Below are 6,160 nucleotides of genomic sequence, written 5' to 3' on the forward strand. Positions count from 1 at the left end.
GAGAGAGAGAGACTGAGACTGACTGGGACTGATATGATCTTTTGAAACCTTTAAGCCCTCCCCCAGTGACACCTGTCCTTCAATAAGGTCACACCTCCTAATCCTTCCCAAACAGTCCTGCCAAGTGGGGACCAAACATTCAAACATGATCCTATGTGGACCGTTCTCATTCGGGCCACCATACAAAGGAAAACATTTATTTTCCCTCTCACCAGTGACCCAGAAGAGGACACAAACATTATCAGACTCCTGCCACACGATGCTTCCAGCATTCATCATGGATATTTATTTCCAAACTTGTTTTCAACCAGTTGGCTGCTTTCAGCAAACGGTTGACAACCAAGGATACCCTCTTTGCTTACAAAGAAACACAAGACCAAAGAGAAGGTAGCTCAGCCACACAATCCTTTTTTAAGGAGTGACAGAAAGCAAAGCATGCTAGCAAGCACACTGTGATAGGACATCCAATTTCTTAATTTTAAAAAATGATTTTTTTGAATAGCCATTTATTTTTATTTTATGTGTATTATTTGTCAGCATGTGTGTCTGTGTGACTTATGTATGCAGTCCTGTGAAAGCCAGAAGAGGTGTTGGAGTCTCTGAAACTACAGTTAAAGAAGGTTTTTAGCCTTGTCACTGCTCATCCAAGCCTTCTTTATCAGATCTTCAGAACGCCCAGGTAGGATGGGCTCTGTTGTACATGGAGGCTGAGACCCTTATTTTTCAATTTCAGCTGAATCTGCAGGCAGAAGCTGAGGCCATATCCTGACTCTGTGCAGAAGTGAATTAATGTTGCAGATCATTCCATGCCCTGATCAGTAGGTCCCCTTCCTGGCCACCTCCACAACTCTCACATTGTCATGGTTCTGTATCTCTTGGTGGTGTCTTGTGGCTTCAGAGATAAAGTTGTGCTGATAAAAGAGGGAAGAATTCAGAACAAGAAAGAATATGGATGAAAAAAATGTCAATTGAGGTCACAAGTGTCTACTGCCTGAATGTGGATCCTGGCTTGAGTCTTGACTGGTCCGTAAGCTGTGGCACATCCGTTCCCACAGCCAATTAGTTTCTGGGGTTCAACCTTGCTTAAAGTTTCTTCTGCCTGGAGTGAAGCAGAACTATTCCACAGCCATCGAGCTATGTGAGCATATGGACAGGAGACTTGGGCCAGAAGTTGGAATTTGACCCCAAGTACTGTAAGAGACAAGAATGGACCAGAGGAGTGTGTTGTGGAGGATGCTGGGAGAGTCTGAGAGGAAGCAGTACATGATGGCTCCAGATGCAGAACTTGGGATTGAGGCAGAAGACATGTAGGCAGGTTTCCAGGTACCAGGCACGGTGGACACAACACCACCACTGTCTGCACAGGAGACCCCAGGATGAAGGATAGCCGAGGTGGAGGAGAAGGGAGAAACTTTCTACTGACATTGTGAGTGAGCAGATCCGGGTCACTTAGGGGGTGATCTAGGGAGTGTCTCACAATCTGTGATGGCAGCTCTTTCTTTCTCAGTCCACAGAGAATTCCAAAGTGTCATGAATTTAAAAAGACTTGGAATATGGAGCTAAGTTTGTTTCTTTGTGTGGGTCACCCACAAGGGTGGGTTCTCGTGGTTCCCTAGAGGTGGACATTCTGATGTGTTGGTCTGACTTTGCTCAAGATGGTAGGACATTCACTGTTAGTTACTGAGTATGATGGGCAGGCAAGTGCTTCTCACTGAGATCCTGATGTGCAATTAGTGAGCTGTACACACAGGAAGGATGGCTGTGTTCCCTTTCAGCTCAGCCACAGGAAGATTTTGTACATTAGGGGCCTCTTAAGCTCCCCTACCTGCTCATCTTCCCTAAAACTCTCCTTCTCTGCCATAAGTGAAGGGACTCTACCCAACTTGAGCATGGTGAGCCTGGCTCTGTCAGTCCTTGCCCATCTCCTCAATGCCCTCTTCTTCCTAAAAACCATTAGATTGGATTCCTGAAGCCAGTCCCCAAGGTCTATTCCCTTAGACAGCAAATCCCTCCTCTTGAGGCTGACTACCAAGGTCCAGCTATCAAAGTATTGAAGTCCAGCAATCAAAACCCCCCATCCCCGCTCACCTAATTAAAATTAAACACCTCATGCTAACACAGGGTTTCCCTTACATCTTTATAAACCACCATTTGTCCATGTCTGTCTCCTCGCTGTCCAAAGGCAGCCCTTTGACCCACCATGGGACAAACACTCCTTCCCCCTCTCACGTGTTCCCTTCCCCCTTCTCCCTCATCTTCTATCTCCTCCTTTTGTCTCTTATCCCTGCCCTTCAATCCCCTGGGACAAATATATCTCCTTTGTGCCAAGAATTGGTTTTGGGGGTCCTAAGCAATACTTTTCTCTTCAATAACCATAAGAAAGAATAGAGGCCTCTCACATGACATCACCAAGCTACCCAGGGCTCTGTTCAAGTGCCAGAGTGTCTGAGATACAGCAGACTCAGAGGGCAGTGTGGTTCAGCACTCTTCAGACCCTGCAGGTCATGTGCCCTGTGCACCCTGAGGTCGGCCCTAGATAGTTTTTGCTGCCAAAATCAGTTGTGACAAATAATGGCTTGTGAGATGCAAAGTACCCATGAGTTGTGACACACTGTCTCTGAGCACGAGTCTGTGTGAGCTCCTGAGGAACCTGAGTCTTGTTGATTCTGTGAAGCAGACTGAGTAGGCAGGTGTCAGGCTTGCTTCCTCTGGGCCTTTCCTGTTCTCTGCCCAGCCTATGAGGGATTGAGAAGGAAGACAGGTTGTCCTGTGTCTGGGTGGGTAGGGCATCTGTGTGGGTCACAGAAAGACGCAGTGAACAATTTCATATTCAGTACTATGAACCCTTTAATCAGACAGTCAAAGGGCAGACCGCAGGCGGGGTGGAGGAGATGATCTCTGTCTCTGGAACAGCAGAAAGTCCTAGAAACTTTTAAGATTATCGTTTTAATCCATAATTTTTCCTTGAATGGATCTGTGTCCTCAGAAGCTAGTAGCCTCATATCCAAACAGTGTCTCCAGATCCCAGACAGCAGTAAGCTGCTGAGGCTGGCTGAATGAGGCAGTCCTGGTTAGTTGGGACACCTCATGAGAATGAGTGATGTTTCCTGTGAGCACAGAGGCTCAGCATGGTCCCAGAGCTCTGCAAGCTGCATGTGGAGACATTAGGAGAGGATGGGAAGGAGGGAGGGGTACAGAAGGCAGGGGGCCCTCTCTGAAGGGTGAATGGGCTTCATCTTTTCCCTGTGAAGTGATTAAAGATTCTCAGGTTCATACTGATGTGAGCCATTTTCTCCCAGACCAAGGATGATGCCCTGCAGCCACTGGGAAGCCAGTCTTGCTGAGAGCCTCTACCCTGCTTTACTTGGAGAGCTTGAGCATGAGCATAACTAGCAAGTGGGGCTCCCAGCCTGGGCTTCCAGCTGGCCATCAGAAGGAAGGGGTAGGGCCTCCTACACTTCCTCCTGGCACACATGCAGCATACAACCTAAGAGGCTCTAAGTAGCAGATTAGTAGGAGGCTTACGGGAAGTGGGAGGGAGACCTGGCCTTTCCTTTCTCTTTTCCTTTCTTTTGTGGTAATTGACATCAGTCCTCCGGACCTATGCACTGAACAAGTGCTTTACCACTGGGCTATCCCACCAGCTCAGAGTGACACAGAAACAGGAAACTCAGAGTGCAGGTGTTTCACCAAAGTATAGGATCACACAAAATCCTAGTCATGCTGTCTGATCGCCTCTGGGGGTCCTGTAGCCTCTGTTCTCATGAGATGAATGAAGACCAGCAACTGAAGCTGGATTTGCTGGGGAATTGCCAGGGCAGCTGTGGGTGAAGAAGGGAAAGGAAGCTGTGTTTGTCCTGGCACTAATACCTTGCCACTGTCTGGCCTGACTCCTTCATCCCCACATGATAGAAACAACAGGTATCTGTATATTCAATGTTCTGTCCAAAGGCAAAGAAATCATATCATCCAGTGAGCCTGTTCTGGCTATTCTCAGTGATGAAGAAGGCCGACCATGGAGATCCAAGTCTGGACCAAGGGAGCTAGAAAGAATCTGCCTTGGAATCAGGTCTTTGGATGGGGAACTTGAAGGAGTGTTTAGATGCGTGCAGTTGCATCCATGGCATCTGTGAAAATCATATCTAGAGACAAACAGGTAAAACTGTGACCAGCAAAGAAGTAACTCTTATTTATACAAGATGATTCTATACATTTTGAGACTTATAGGAAGTGCACTAAGAATATATGATTTATTGATGTAGACATTTATGTAACACACAGTAGGAGGCTGGAAAGGCTCAGAGCATGGCCCAGGCACCAGCTTCTGTGTTTGTCAGTGTGCCTTCCCCAGTATGAGCAGGCTGGAAAGATATTTGTTTACCACAATAGACCTTGCCACAATAGGACCCAGGTGGAGTCATCCACCCTGGCTGCACATGCAACTTCCTGCAGGAATTTAGAATAGACTGCCCACTGAGCTTGCCTTGTGACATAATTCAACTAAAACAAAAGATGGGTTCCACGGACTTCCCCTATATATACAAAGTGCTGAATACTAAACTTTGAGCCTTGATCAGAAAACATTATCTTGGCTTCACGTTTCTTCCCCCCTCCATCTCTTTTTCATTTCAGCCAACCTTTCAGGTGAACCCAGTTCATCTGTGCTTGCTGTTTGGCTACAAGTGGCACCCAAATAGGGGACCTGAAAATGGGGGAATGACTGAGAAATGTTGTCTTGGGTAGAGCTCCACAGAAAATGGAAAAAGTAAAAGCATCCCGCACATGGTAAGCAACTACCAGCATTGATGCTAGCGCTATTTTATTTTTTGGAGGTTGTTGTTGCAGGTGCATTAAGCAGATACAGCTAGGCTGAATAGGTGTTGACCTGACCCTGACTTCACCTAGGAGTGACAGCAAAATTTTGAGTCGGGGAATCATAAATAGGCCTTTGTCCGTAGCCCAAGAGCTGCCTCAGGTGAGAGGAGCTGGGTTAGGAGGAATTGGGGAAGTTAAGAAAGCAGGGCACTAAGGAGTGACTATCAGTAGCTGCTGCTGCACCTCCTATAGAATGAGATGAAGAGTTAGACCTTGAATATGAGAGAGAGAAAGGGTTTCAGAAAAGCAGCTGTCTTCTCTCTGGGACTTGTTAGCAAAAGAGAAGGAAAATGGATATAAGGTATTTCAGACCTCTCCGAGAAACAGCAGAAAATCAGGAGGTATCCTACTTTCTCTCTGGCTCCTACTGGAGAAATCCTTAGTTCTGGTTTCCCTCCCTGTCTATTGCCTGTCTTTGGCACACCAATCTGTCCATGTTTGTCAAAGTGTTTTATGTTAAGTCTGTGTTTTTGTTTCATTGTTTCAATGGTTGTTGTTCTATGTTTCATGTTCAAAAAAAATGGCTAAAACTTTATCAGCTGGCTATCTACTTCTTGGTTTAGTTTAACTAGTTTAAAAGGCAGTCTTAATGTGCACAGCAGAAGCTCATAAGTTAAGTTACTCTGGGGGGGGGGGGAGTGAGGCACAGCTGGAGAAGTCTTGCCAGGAGCTGATTGTCTGCATAAGCTGTTCTTAAAGGGGCCAACAGCTTTTTGGCTTCTATGGTAAGGAATCTGATGGCTGTTTTTCCTAGAAAATTTTCTGTAATTGTGTTTATTGGGTTCAGCAAGTGACAAGGTGCTTTTCTCTTAAAATTACAGCTAATAAAAGTAAGAAAATTAAGTTTGGTTATAACGCGCGCCCCTCCCATGTCTCCCCACACCGGTGGAAGAGAAACACGAGAGACGCAGTTCGGGTAGTTACTGCAAACGAGGACTTTAATCTGAAACACACACGTGGAAAACGCGGAAGGAGCGGAAGGGCGGAAGGAAGGGATGAGATCCGGAAGGGGCCTAGCTTAAATACAGCCTAGAGTGACGTATACACTTCTGATTGGCTGTTCGCTCACCACCCAATATTATGCCTCGGGATTGGCCATGACTTTGGCGTGCTTCCTGCCTTAGCAGCTGCGCAGAATAATTGTTTACAATTGGGAAGACACACGGCCAGTGCCATCTTGAAAATGCAAACGTATAGCCACTGCTAACAGCGGCTTCCTACATTTGGTTTAAATATTTAAGGTATGAATCTACTTTATTTTTGTTTCTGACTGGTTTTAAAAGTA

The sequence above is a fragment of the Arvicanthis niloticus genome, chromosome 13 (assembly GCF_011762505.2).
Source record: "Arvicanthis niloticus isolate mArvNil1 chromosome 13, mArvNil1.pat.X, whole genome shotgun sequence".
Classification (NCBI taxonomy): Eukaryota; Metazoa; Chordata; class Mammalia; order Rodentia; family Muridae; genus Arvicanthis; species Arvicanthis niloticus.